Source organism: Camellia sinensis, chromosome 10, assembly GCF_055761805.1.
Source record: "Camellia sinensis isolate YWXY chromosome 10, ASM5576180v1, whole genome shotgun sequence".
Taxonomy (NCBI): Eukaryota; Viridiplantae; Streptophyta; class Magnoliopsida; order Ericales; family Theaceae; genus Camellia; species Camellia sinensis.
Window position 1 is genome coordinate 113,515,548 of NC_138970.1, and position 11,665 is coordinate 113,527,212.

The following is an 11,665-nucleotide window of genomic DNA, read 5'->3' on the forward strand; positions in this document are numbered from 1 at the left end:
GCCTAATAAATCCCTTATCTAACAACTCTTGCAATTGCAGTTTCAATTCTCTAAGTTCAGCGGGGGCCATTCTATAAGGTGGTTTGGAGATCGGCTGCGTTTCCGATATAATATCGACCGTAAACTCTATTTCTCTATCGGTCAAGTGGCCAGGCAATTCATCCGGAAAGACGTCGGGGAAATCACTAACAATCGGGATGTCGGCTAAGTTAACATTTCCATTCTGATCACTCAGTATACTACACAAGTAACCTCGACACCCTTTCTGAATCAACTTACAGGCCTTAATGGACGAAATCAAGTATGGTGGGGACACTACCCCTTTACCCTGGAAAGTAACCTCGGTTAGGTTTGGGGGTCTCAAGGTGACACCTTTCGAAACACAGTTAATAGATGCATTGTTTGCAACTAACCAGTCCATTCCCAGTATAATATCAAAATGAGCTAGGTCTAGAGGCATCAGATCTACTAGCAATTCAACATTCTCAATCACAATAGCACATGCTCTGTAAATGGATGCAACAAACATAGATCTCCCAGATGGAGTAGATACAGACAACACATAATCAAGGGGCTCTAGTTGTCTATTAATTTTCTCAGCAAACTTAGTAGATATAAACGAATGAGTAGAACCCGAATCAATTAGCACATAAGCATCTTGGGAGCAAATTAGTAAAATACCTGACACCACTGCCTCAGCATTCTGAGTGTCTCCTGGTACTAATGCAAACACTCTGCCCTGTCTCATCTGTGCTCTCCCAGTATTTCCTTTCTGAACGGAACCCGAGGTATTTTCTCCTTTCTTGTTGTTATCAGTCTTTGTTTTGGGGCAATCCCTCACATAATGGCCCATCTCGCCACATTCATAACAGGCTCCAGACGTTCGTCGGCAGATCCCGAAATGCTGTTTCCCACAATCCGAACACGTCGGTTTAACACTCCCTTCCTGCCTTAGGTTACCAGTACTGTCCATGTTCGTTCTCTTCTTGGTGTTCAGCTGTCCTCGGCGATTGTCATAGTTCTGTCTCTTTCGCTGGTTTTCTCCCGAGCTCTGGTATCGGTTCAAATTAGCTTCGGCGTGAATGGCTTTGTCCAATACTTCGGCATAAGTCGGCATATCGAGTAAACTCACCCTGTCTTGAATCGGTCCACGAAGCCCACACTCGAACTTCCTGGCCTTCATATATTCGTCGTTGGTCATGTGAGGTACAAACCTTACCAGTTCAGTAAAAGCGCGGTCATATTCCGCCACTGTTCTGTTGCCTTGCGTCAGAGTATGAAATTCGGTAGCCTTGCGGTTTCGAACACTTAGGGGAAAATGTTTCTTGTAAAACAATTCTAAGAATCGGGTCCAGGTCAAGTCTGGATTGCTCCCTCTAACCATCATCCACCACCTGCGGGCGTCATCATCTAATGTGAATGCTGCCAACGTCACTTTCTGTGCGTCGGTGCTAGGGAAGATCTCGAATAACTTTTCTATCTCCAAAACCCATGCCTCAGCCTTCATCGGCTCTATACCCCCAGAGAATCTCGGTGGTCTCATCTTCTTGAACTCCCTGATCAAAGCTATCGTCCCATCCCCATACAAGGCTGGTTGCGGGGGAATCTGCGGCACAGGAGGAGGTGGAGGTGGAGCTACATTTCGGCCATTGGTCTGCTCGGCCTGAGTCGACGTAGCACTAGCGAACTGCTGTCTGGTTTGCCTCAACTCGCGGGCCAAACCTTCAACTAATCTTTCCAATCTGTCCATTCTATCTTCGGGCTGATCTCGGCCAAGTGGTGGTCTACCTCTCCTCATGATGCTATGAGTATGCAAGGTATGACTTTAAAACAATTAAGCAAATAACCACATAGGCAAGCAACAAATAAACACATCAAGACAATGCACATTTCGTTCAAATAACAAATACCATGATGCAACTCTAACATCTTTCTAAGGGAAAACCTATGCTCTTCAGGACTCAAAGTGTGTGAATAACGTATACCGAGGAACTTGTGCTTTGATACCACTCTGTCACGACCCCAAACCGCCCCTAGTAGTTTGGTGCCGTGATGGCCAGTAATCCGTAATTACCGAAGGCCAACTTTTCAAACTTAACACAATCAGAGTACGAATATAGGGGGCTCACAAATGCGGAAGCAATAAATCAATATACCAGTGGTCCATAAGAGCTGTGCGTAGATCAAAGCAATGCCAAACATTCCAATTAACTTCACAACTTAAATACAACAAGGTACAAAAATACATGTTACATCTTGATCAAAAGGCTTCTCGAGCCGACATATACAAAATACAGCTAATACAAGTCAAGAAGCATGATTTTCAAGAATTCGCCGACATGCAAAACAGGGCATCGCCGACGTAAATACAAAGTAAGGCCGACAAATACACGAATCCAAAACAAGTATCCCAACGAACTAGGCGTCGCCGCCGTCCTGCTCATCACCTACATATATATAGAGGGGTGAGTACAAAACTCAGTGAATGGTACTAAAAATAAAGGTTTTACATGAATAAAGCCGAGGTCCTTCAAAACGAAACACACCAAAACTTTAGCAAGGCAAGTGATGAACCGTATTCATCATCAAATATCGTAACATCGGCGAGACAAGGGATGAACCGTATTCATCATCAGATATCGTAACATCGGCGAGACAAGGGATGGACCGTATTCATCATCAAATATCGTAACATCGGCGAGACAAGGGATGAACCGTATTCATCATCAAATATCGTAACATCGGCGAGACAAGGGATGAACCGTATTCATCATCAAATATCGTAACACTGGCGAGGCAAGGGATGAACCGTATTCATCATCAAATATCGTAACATCGGCGAGACAAGGGATGAACCGTATTCATCATCAAATATCGTAACATCGGCGAGACAAGGGATGAACCGTATTCATCATCAAATATCGTAACATCGGCGAGACAAGGGATGAACCGTATTCATCATCAAATATCGTAACACTGGCGAGGCAAGGGATGAACCGTATTCATCATCAAATATCGTAACACTGGCGAGGCAAGGGATGAACCGTATTCATCATCAAATATCGTAACATCGGCGAGACAAGGGATGAACCGTATTCATCATCAAATATCGTAACATCGGCGAGACAAGGGATGAACCGTATTCATCATCAAATACTTTTGTCAAAACAAGCAAGCAAGATTTATCAAAACGAGTATAACATAGCTTTATCAATAATACCACTCACCTAGTTCTTCAGGTGCAAACTCAAAGCAATATCAAGGACCTACAATCACATGGCAAGTCACATTCTCAAAGCAAGCTCTATGTATACATGCAAATGATCTCGGTATTCATGCCAGATCTAAGTCAAAGACAAAACGAAACAAGCTGGGAGCTTAACCACTGCTCCCGTTTTCTCGAAAACACACTGGGTACCGTCCAGGGCTAAGCCGAGGTCCCGTTATACAAAATCAGGAAGAAATCTGGGTTTTCCTTTGAAGAATATGAAGAACACAATCATTGAAAGATGGATGCAAGCTCACAACTTGTTACAAAAATCTGAGTTTCATGCCAAGAGTTCAAAATATGGACCTAAGTACCCATTCAAGAAGGTCATGCAAGAACAAACACAAAAACATGGTTTTCGTTCCAAACTTCTCGATCAAAAAGAGACCTTTTTCAAGAACACAGAAAACCGTTTTCTCTTTCTAAAACCAACTTCAAAACGATGCATGACATGCAAAACAGATCCGATCATGCAATGCAGCTAGATATTCAGCAAGAACAACCAAAGGAGATCAAGATTCTAACCTCAAAACTCGGATCTAACGGTTCAAGCCACAAAGATCAAGCTTGGAAGACTACTCTCACTCAAGAACTCTTCTTCCTCCTCTCTAGAGCTTCTCTCTCTAAAACAAAGATTTGAGACAAGAAATGATTTGTTTCAAGGTCTGTCGGCTGCCTTAACAAACAGCTCGGACACGTGGCATCACCGGGTTGGTTCAGCTCCAAAAAGGTGATTGATGGACAAGACAAGCCTCTGACAAAGCTTATGCAGCAAGCTCGGGTAAGACACATCGGCAACAAGATGACATCGGCTCAAAACAAGGATCCAACAACGGGATAGAAAAGCATCGGCTAGGGAGGACGACACTTGACTAAGCTGTGCCACACCTTGGCCGGGGTGCGCCACATCTCGGCCTAGGCCATACCTGCCTGCGGACAAGGTTCAAGTGCAAAACATCTCGGCAATGAATGCCCGAGGTGAAGATGGGGTTGAACAAGATCTCAAGATGGTTCTAAGTACAAAGGGTCAAAGGCGGACTAAGCTCAGGATGATCTCGGCTACACACACACTAAGCAAGGAACAAAATCATGCAAACAACTTAAGCAAATCAAGCCAAGATAAAACCTTTAAATTAACATAAGCGGCAAGACCATGCAAGAATGTACGCAAATATGGCAAGAGCAAGGTGAGGGTTGTCACAATTTACTGTGAATTTAATGAGTAATTTACTCATAATTTATTGAGAATTTTCTTGGAATTTATTGAAAATTTCCAGAGTAACTTACTTCGAATTTATTGAGTAATTCACCGAGAATTTACCGATAATTAATTGAGTAATCTATAAAGAATTTATTGAAAATTTAATGAATAATTTATTGAGAATTTACAACCAATTCACTGAGCAATTTGCTGAGTAATTTTTTGAAAATTTTCTTTGAATTTACTGAGTAATTTACCAAGAATTTATACAAAATTTTCTGAGAATTTACAGAGTAATATACTCATAATTTACTGAGTAATTCACAAAAAAATTTCTAATGATTTTCTAAGAATCTACACAGAATTTTCTAATAATTTAATGAGAATTTTGCGTGTAATTTATTGAGAATTTTACTCAGTAATTTACTGAAAATTTACTGAGTAATTTACTAAGAATCTGCCGATAATTTACAGAGTAATTTACAGAGAATTTACTGAGTAATTTATTGAGAATTTACTGAGTAATTTATTTAGAATTTACTGCGAATTGACTAAGAAATTTACTGATAAATTACTTAGTTCTTCACTGGGTAATTTAGTTGGAAATTACTAAGTAATTTATTGAGAATTTACTGAGAAAGTTACTAAGAATTTGTTGATAATTTACTTAGACATCATGGATTAATTTATTGAGAATTTACTAAGTAATTTACTTAGGATTTATTGAATAATTCACTGAGAATTTAGAGGAAATTTACTAATTAATGTTCGAATAATTTACTGAGAATTAACAAAGTAATTTACGAAATTGTTTTTGATAATTTTGTGAGTAATTTACTATGAATTTACTGAGTAATTTACCAAGAATTTTCTTAGAATTTATTGAAAATTTTCTGAGTAATTTATTTAGAATTTATTAAATAATTTACTGAAAATTTACAGATAATTTACAAAGTAATTTATTGAGAATTTAACGAGTAATTTGTTGAGAATTTTCTACGAATTTATTGAGAATTTACGGAGTAATTTTCTGAATAATTTAGTAAGAAATTACTTTGAATTTACCAAGAATTTACATAGAATTTTCTGAGAATGTGTTGAGTAATTTACTCATAATTTACTGATTAATTCACAAAAAAATTTCTTGCTATTTTTTGAGAATTTACTCAAAATTTTCTGAAAAATTACTAAGAATTTGTTGAATAATTTATAGAGAATTTTACGTCTAATTTACTGAGAAATTTCCTGAGTAATTTAGTGAGAATTTACTAAGTAATTTACTGAGTAATTAACTAAGAATTTACCAATAATTTACTGAGTAATTTACAGAGAATTTATCGAGTAATTTATTGACATTTTACTGAGAATTTACTAAGTAATTTACTGATAAATTACTGAATAATTCACTCATTAATTTGCTTGTAATTTACTGAGAATTTACTCAGTAATTTGCTTAGAATTTTTTAAATAATTTACTAAGAATTTAAATATAATTTACCGTGCTAGTTTCTTGGAATTTACAGAGTAATTTTCTAATAATTTACTGAGTAATTTACTAAGTAATTGGCCAAGAATTTTTGAGAATTTACCGATAATTAACTGAGTAATTTACAGAGAATTTGCCGAGTAATTTACTGGGAATTTACTTAGTAATTTACAGATAAATTTAGTGAGTAATTCACCGAATAATTTACTATGAATTTACTTAGTAATTTATTTAGAATTTACTCAGTAAATTACAAAGAGTTTATTCAGAATTTACTGAGAATTTGTTGAGTAATTTTCTAGGAACTTACCGATCATATACGAGGCAATTTACTGAGAATTTACCGAGTTATTTACCACGAATTTACTACAACTTTAATGATAATTTACTGAGTAATTTGCTGAATAATTTATTGAGAATTTACTGTGAATTTAATGAGTAATTTACTCATAATTTATTGAGAATTTTCTTGGAATTTATTGAAAATTTCCAGAGTAACTTACTTTGAATTTATTGAGTAATTCACCGAGAATTTACCGATAATTAGTTGAGTAATCTATAGAGAATTTATTGAAAATTTAACGAATAATTTATTGAGAATTTACAACCAATTCACTGAGCAATTTGCTGAGTAATTTTTTGAAAATTTTCTTTGAATTTACTGAGTAATTTACCAAAAATTTATACAAAATTTTCTGAGAATTTACAGAGTAATATACTCATAATTTACTGAGTAATTCACAAAAAAAATTCTAATGATTTTCTAAGAATCTACACAGAATTTTCTAATAATTTACTAAGAATTTACTGAGAATTTTGCGTGTAATTTATTGAGAATTTTACTCAGTAATTTACTGAAAATTTATCGAGTAATTTACTAAGAATCTACCGATAATTTACAGAGTAATTTATTGAGAATTTACTGAGTAATTTATTTAGAATTTACTACGAATTAACTAAGAAATTTACTGATAAATTACTAAGTTCTTCACTGGGTAATTTTGTCACGACCCCAAACCGCCCCTAGTAGTTTGGTGCCGTGATGGCCAGTAATCCGTAATTACCGAAGGCCAACTTCCAAAGTTCACACACAATCAGAGTTGATATATAGGGGGCTCACAAATGCAGAAGCAATAATTCAAAACACAAGTGGTCCATAAGAGCAGTGCATAAGTCCAATGAAATGGCATACATCTTTACAACTTGAATACAACAAAGCAAAATACGTATTACATCTTGATCAAAAGGCTTCTCGAGTTGACATATACAAAATAACAATGAATACAAGCCAAGAAGCATAATTTTCAAGAATTGCCGACATAGAAATGACATCGCCGACGTTAATACAAAACAAGCCAACAAAAACCATGGATCCAAACAAGCTTTCAAAAACACATCTAGGCGTCGCCGACGTCCTGCTCATCACCTACATATATATATAGAGAGGGTGAGCTTGGATACTCAGTGAATGGTACTAGTAATAAAGGTTTTGCATGAATATAGCCGAAGTCTTTCAAAACAAAACATGCCAAACCATGCGAATATTAGCCGAGATCTTTTCAAAGCAAAACACATCAAAACTTTATCAAAACAAGGGATGCACCGTCTTCATCTATCAAAGTCTTACAAGTCTTCAAGGGATGCTCAGTGGCATCGGCAAAACACAAATCAAGCTTTCCGAACAAATAAATCCACGCGGTGAACCGTCAGTGGCAAAATAAGGACTGCACGATCCGTAATCGATTAGCCAATGGTACTGCGAAAGTTTATAGTCCTCCAGCACAAGGGACTTGTGTTACTTAAGCCCGTAGCTCTTTTTAACCCGATGGTCTTGTGTTACTTAGGCCCGTAGCCTGATTTAACATGATAGTCTTGTGTTACTTAGGCCCGTAGCCCGCTTTAACACGTTAGTCTTTCCAAGAAAGGACCGTATCCTTTTATACTCAGTGCTGCGAAAGTTTAGAGTCCTCCAGCACAAGGGACTTTTTATACTTGGTACTGCGAAAGTTTAGAGTCCTCCAGTACAAGGGACTTTTCAAGAATGGCATCAAAACAAAGCTTATACTTGATACATCAAAACAGAGCTATTCATTCATGCTTAACAAGTACTTTCGTTAAAACAAAGCAAAGCAAGATTTATCAAAATAGTATAACATAGCTTTATTAAAAATACCACTCACATAGATTTCCTTGGATGTAAGCTCAAAGTAAAGATCAAGGACCTACAATCACATGACAATCACATTCTTAAAACAAGCTTTATATACATGCAAATGATCTCGGCATTCTCACCAGATCCAAGTCAATAGCAAAGCAAAACATGCTGGTTGCTTAAACACTGCTCCCGTCTCATGAAAACACACTGGGTACCAACCAGGTCTTTGCCGAGGTCCCACACCTCCTTGCCGAGGTGTGGTCCCGATGGCCTCATTCAAAAACAAAGTCGGGAAAAACCTGGGTTTCCCTTTGAAGAACATGAAGAATATGATCATGAGGAAGATGAATGCAAGATCATAACTTGTTACAAAAATCTGGGATTTCATGCCATGAGTTCAAAATATGGACCTGGGTACCCATACAAGAAGGTCATGCAAGAACAAACACAAAAACATGGTCCTAGTTCCAACCTTTGGATCGAAACGGGACTTTTCTTCAAGAACACATGAATACTATCTTTTTCTTCCGAAACCAATTTCAAATCGATGCATGACATGCTAAATAGAATCGATCATGCAATGTAGCTAAATGATCAGTAAGAGCAACAAGAGTAGGTTAAGATTCTAACCTCAAAACCTGAATCCAACGGTTCAAACCTCGAAGATCAAGCTTGGAAGATCTATTCTCACTCAAGAACTTCTCCTCCTTCTTCTAGAGTTTCTCTCTCTACAAGAACAAGACTTGCAACAAAATGATACAAAAGAATGATATGCTCACAGGCCTGCCGGCTGACTTAACCTTCAGCTCGGACACGTGGCGCTATCGGGTTGGTTCAACTCAAAAGGTAATTGATTGATGAGACAAGTCTATGACAAAGCGTATTCAACAAGCTAGGGCAGGACACATCGGCAAGTAATGACATCGGCTAAAGTCAAAGTTTCGGCAACAGGGTAACAAAGACATCGTCTAGGGAGGACGACACTTGACTAAGCTGTGCCACACCTTGGCCGGGGTGTGCCACACCTCGGTCTAGGCCATACCTGCCCAAGGACAAGGATCATCACTAAGTGCAAAACATCTTGGCAAATATGCCCGGGCGAAGATGGGGTCGACCAAGTGGTTCCAAACAGTTCTACGCACAAAGGTTTAGAGGTGAACTAAGCTCAAGATGACCTCGGCTACACACCGAGCAAAGAACAAAATCATGCAAGTAATACTTAAACAAAACAAGGTAAGGCAAAACTCGCAAAACAACATAACAAGATGAGATCATGCATGAATGTATGCAAGTATGACAAGAGTAAGGTGAGGGTTGCTACAGTCTACCCCCCTTAAAGAAGTTTGGTCCCCAAACTTAAATTACCTTGCTCTATAAGCAATTCTGGATAGCGGATTCTCACATCCTCTTCCTTTTCCCACGTGGCTTCTGTGCCATAATGTTCCTTCCATTCGACCTTTACCATTGGTATCGATTTGTTTCTCAACTGCCTCACTTGCCTGTCAATAATCTTCAATGGTTTCTCCTCGTAGCCCAAATCCTCATTAACCGTAATCCCAGAATGATCAATTATATGTAGTGGATCTCGGATGTACTTCCTCAACATAGAAACATGAAACACATTGTGGACTTGGCTTAAATCTGGCGGCAAAGCAAGTTTGTAGGCAACGGAGTTAACCTTGTCAAGAATTTCAAATGGCCCAATATAACGAGGTGCTAACTTGCCTTTCTTCCCAAACCTGGAAACTCCTTTCATTGGTGAAACTTTCAGGAATACATGATCCCCAACTTCAAATTCTAACTCATTCCTTCTCTGGTCGGCGTAGCTCTTTTGTCGGCTCTGGGCAGCTTTAATCCTCTGTTGGATAAGTTTAATCTTTTCTGTTGTTACTTGAATCAATTCGGGACCAAGTAGAGCTCTGTCTCCAATTTCGGTCCAACATATCGGCGACCTACACTTTCCTCCGTACAAAGCTTCATACGGTGCCATGCCAATGCTAGCTTGATAACTGTTGTTGTAAGCGAATTCCACTAAGGGTAAATGCGCTCCCCAACTTCCTAGGAAGTCCAATACACAAAGTCTAAGCATATCTTCAAGTGTCTGAATTGTCCTCTCTGTCTGCCCATCCGTCTGGATGAAAAGCCGTACTAAATCTCAGCTCGACTCCGAAAGCCCTCTGTAGACTCTACCAAAATCTAGAAACAAATTTAGGATCTCGGTCTGACACAATTGACATCGGCACTCCATGAAGTCTAACAATCTCGTTCATATATAACAAGGCAAGTTGATCGACGTTGAAGGTAGTCTTAACAGGTAAAAAGTGTGCTGACTTAGTTAATCTGTCAACAACAACCCAAATCGAATCCATACCTTTTGGTGTCTTCGGCAAACCAGTCACAAAATCCATGGAGATGTGTTCCCATTTCCATTCAGGAATTGGCAAAGGTTGAAGAAGTCCTGCCGGTCTTTGATGTTCTGCTTTCACTTGTTGACAATGCAAACATTGGGACATGAATTCGGCTATTTCTCTTTTCATATTTGGCCACCAAAACGTCTGTTTCACATCCTGATACATCTTAGTGTTCCCTGGATGAACAGCAAACTTGGAACTGTGAGCTTCCTGCAAAATTCTCCTTTTCAACTCTGGGATGTCGGCCACACACAACCTTCCTTCAAATTTGAGCACTTGATTTTTGATGGTATACCCTGATCTCGGCCTTGTGACAATCTCTTCGGCTACTTTCTTGAAGAACTTATCCTCCATCTGTCTTGTCTTTACCTCATCAACAATAGTCGGCTCCACTGCTATCATTGTCAAACACGCCAAATTTCCATCTGACTTTCTGCTCAAAGCGTCGGCCACGCTGTTAGCTTTACCTGGTTGATATTGAATTTGCATATCATAGTCTTTCAACAACTCAAGCCACCTTCTCTGTCTCAAATTCAATTCCTTCTGAGTGAACAGGTACTTTAAACTCTTATGATCTGTAAAAACCTGACAAGAAGCTCCATACAAATAGTGACGCCAAATTTTCAAAGCAAATACCACGGCCGCTAATTCTAAATCATGGGTAGGATAGTTCTTCTCATGGGGTTTCAACTGACGAGATGCATAAGCTATAACCTTACCCCCTTGCATTAACACACAACCCAAGACCTTATGTGAAGCATCGCTATAGATATGAAACTCTTCGTTACCTGATGGAAGTACGAGTACTGGTGCTGTAACTAACCTCGTCTTCAGTTCCTGGAAAGCTGACTCCCGATCTTTAGTCCATTCATACAGTGTTCCCTTCTTCGTCAATTGCGTCAATGGAATTGCAATCCTTGAGAAATCCTACACAAACTTCCTGTAATAACCTGCCAAACCCAGAAAACTACGAACCTCGGATACATTAGTCGGCCTCGGCCAATTTACTACGGCCTCAATTTTGCTAGGATCGACCGAGATACCCTCGTCATTAATCACATGACCCAAGAATGAGATAGTAGGAAGCCAAAACTCACACTTGTTAAACTTAGCATACAACTTCCGGTTTCTCAAAATCTGTAAG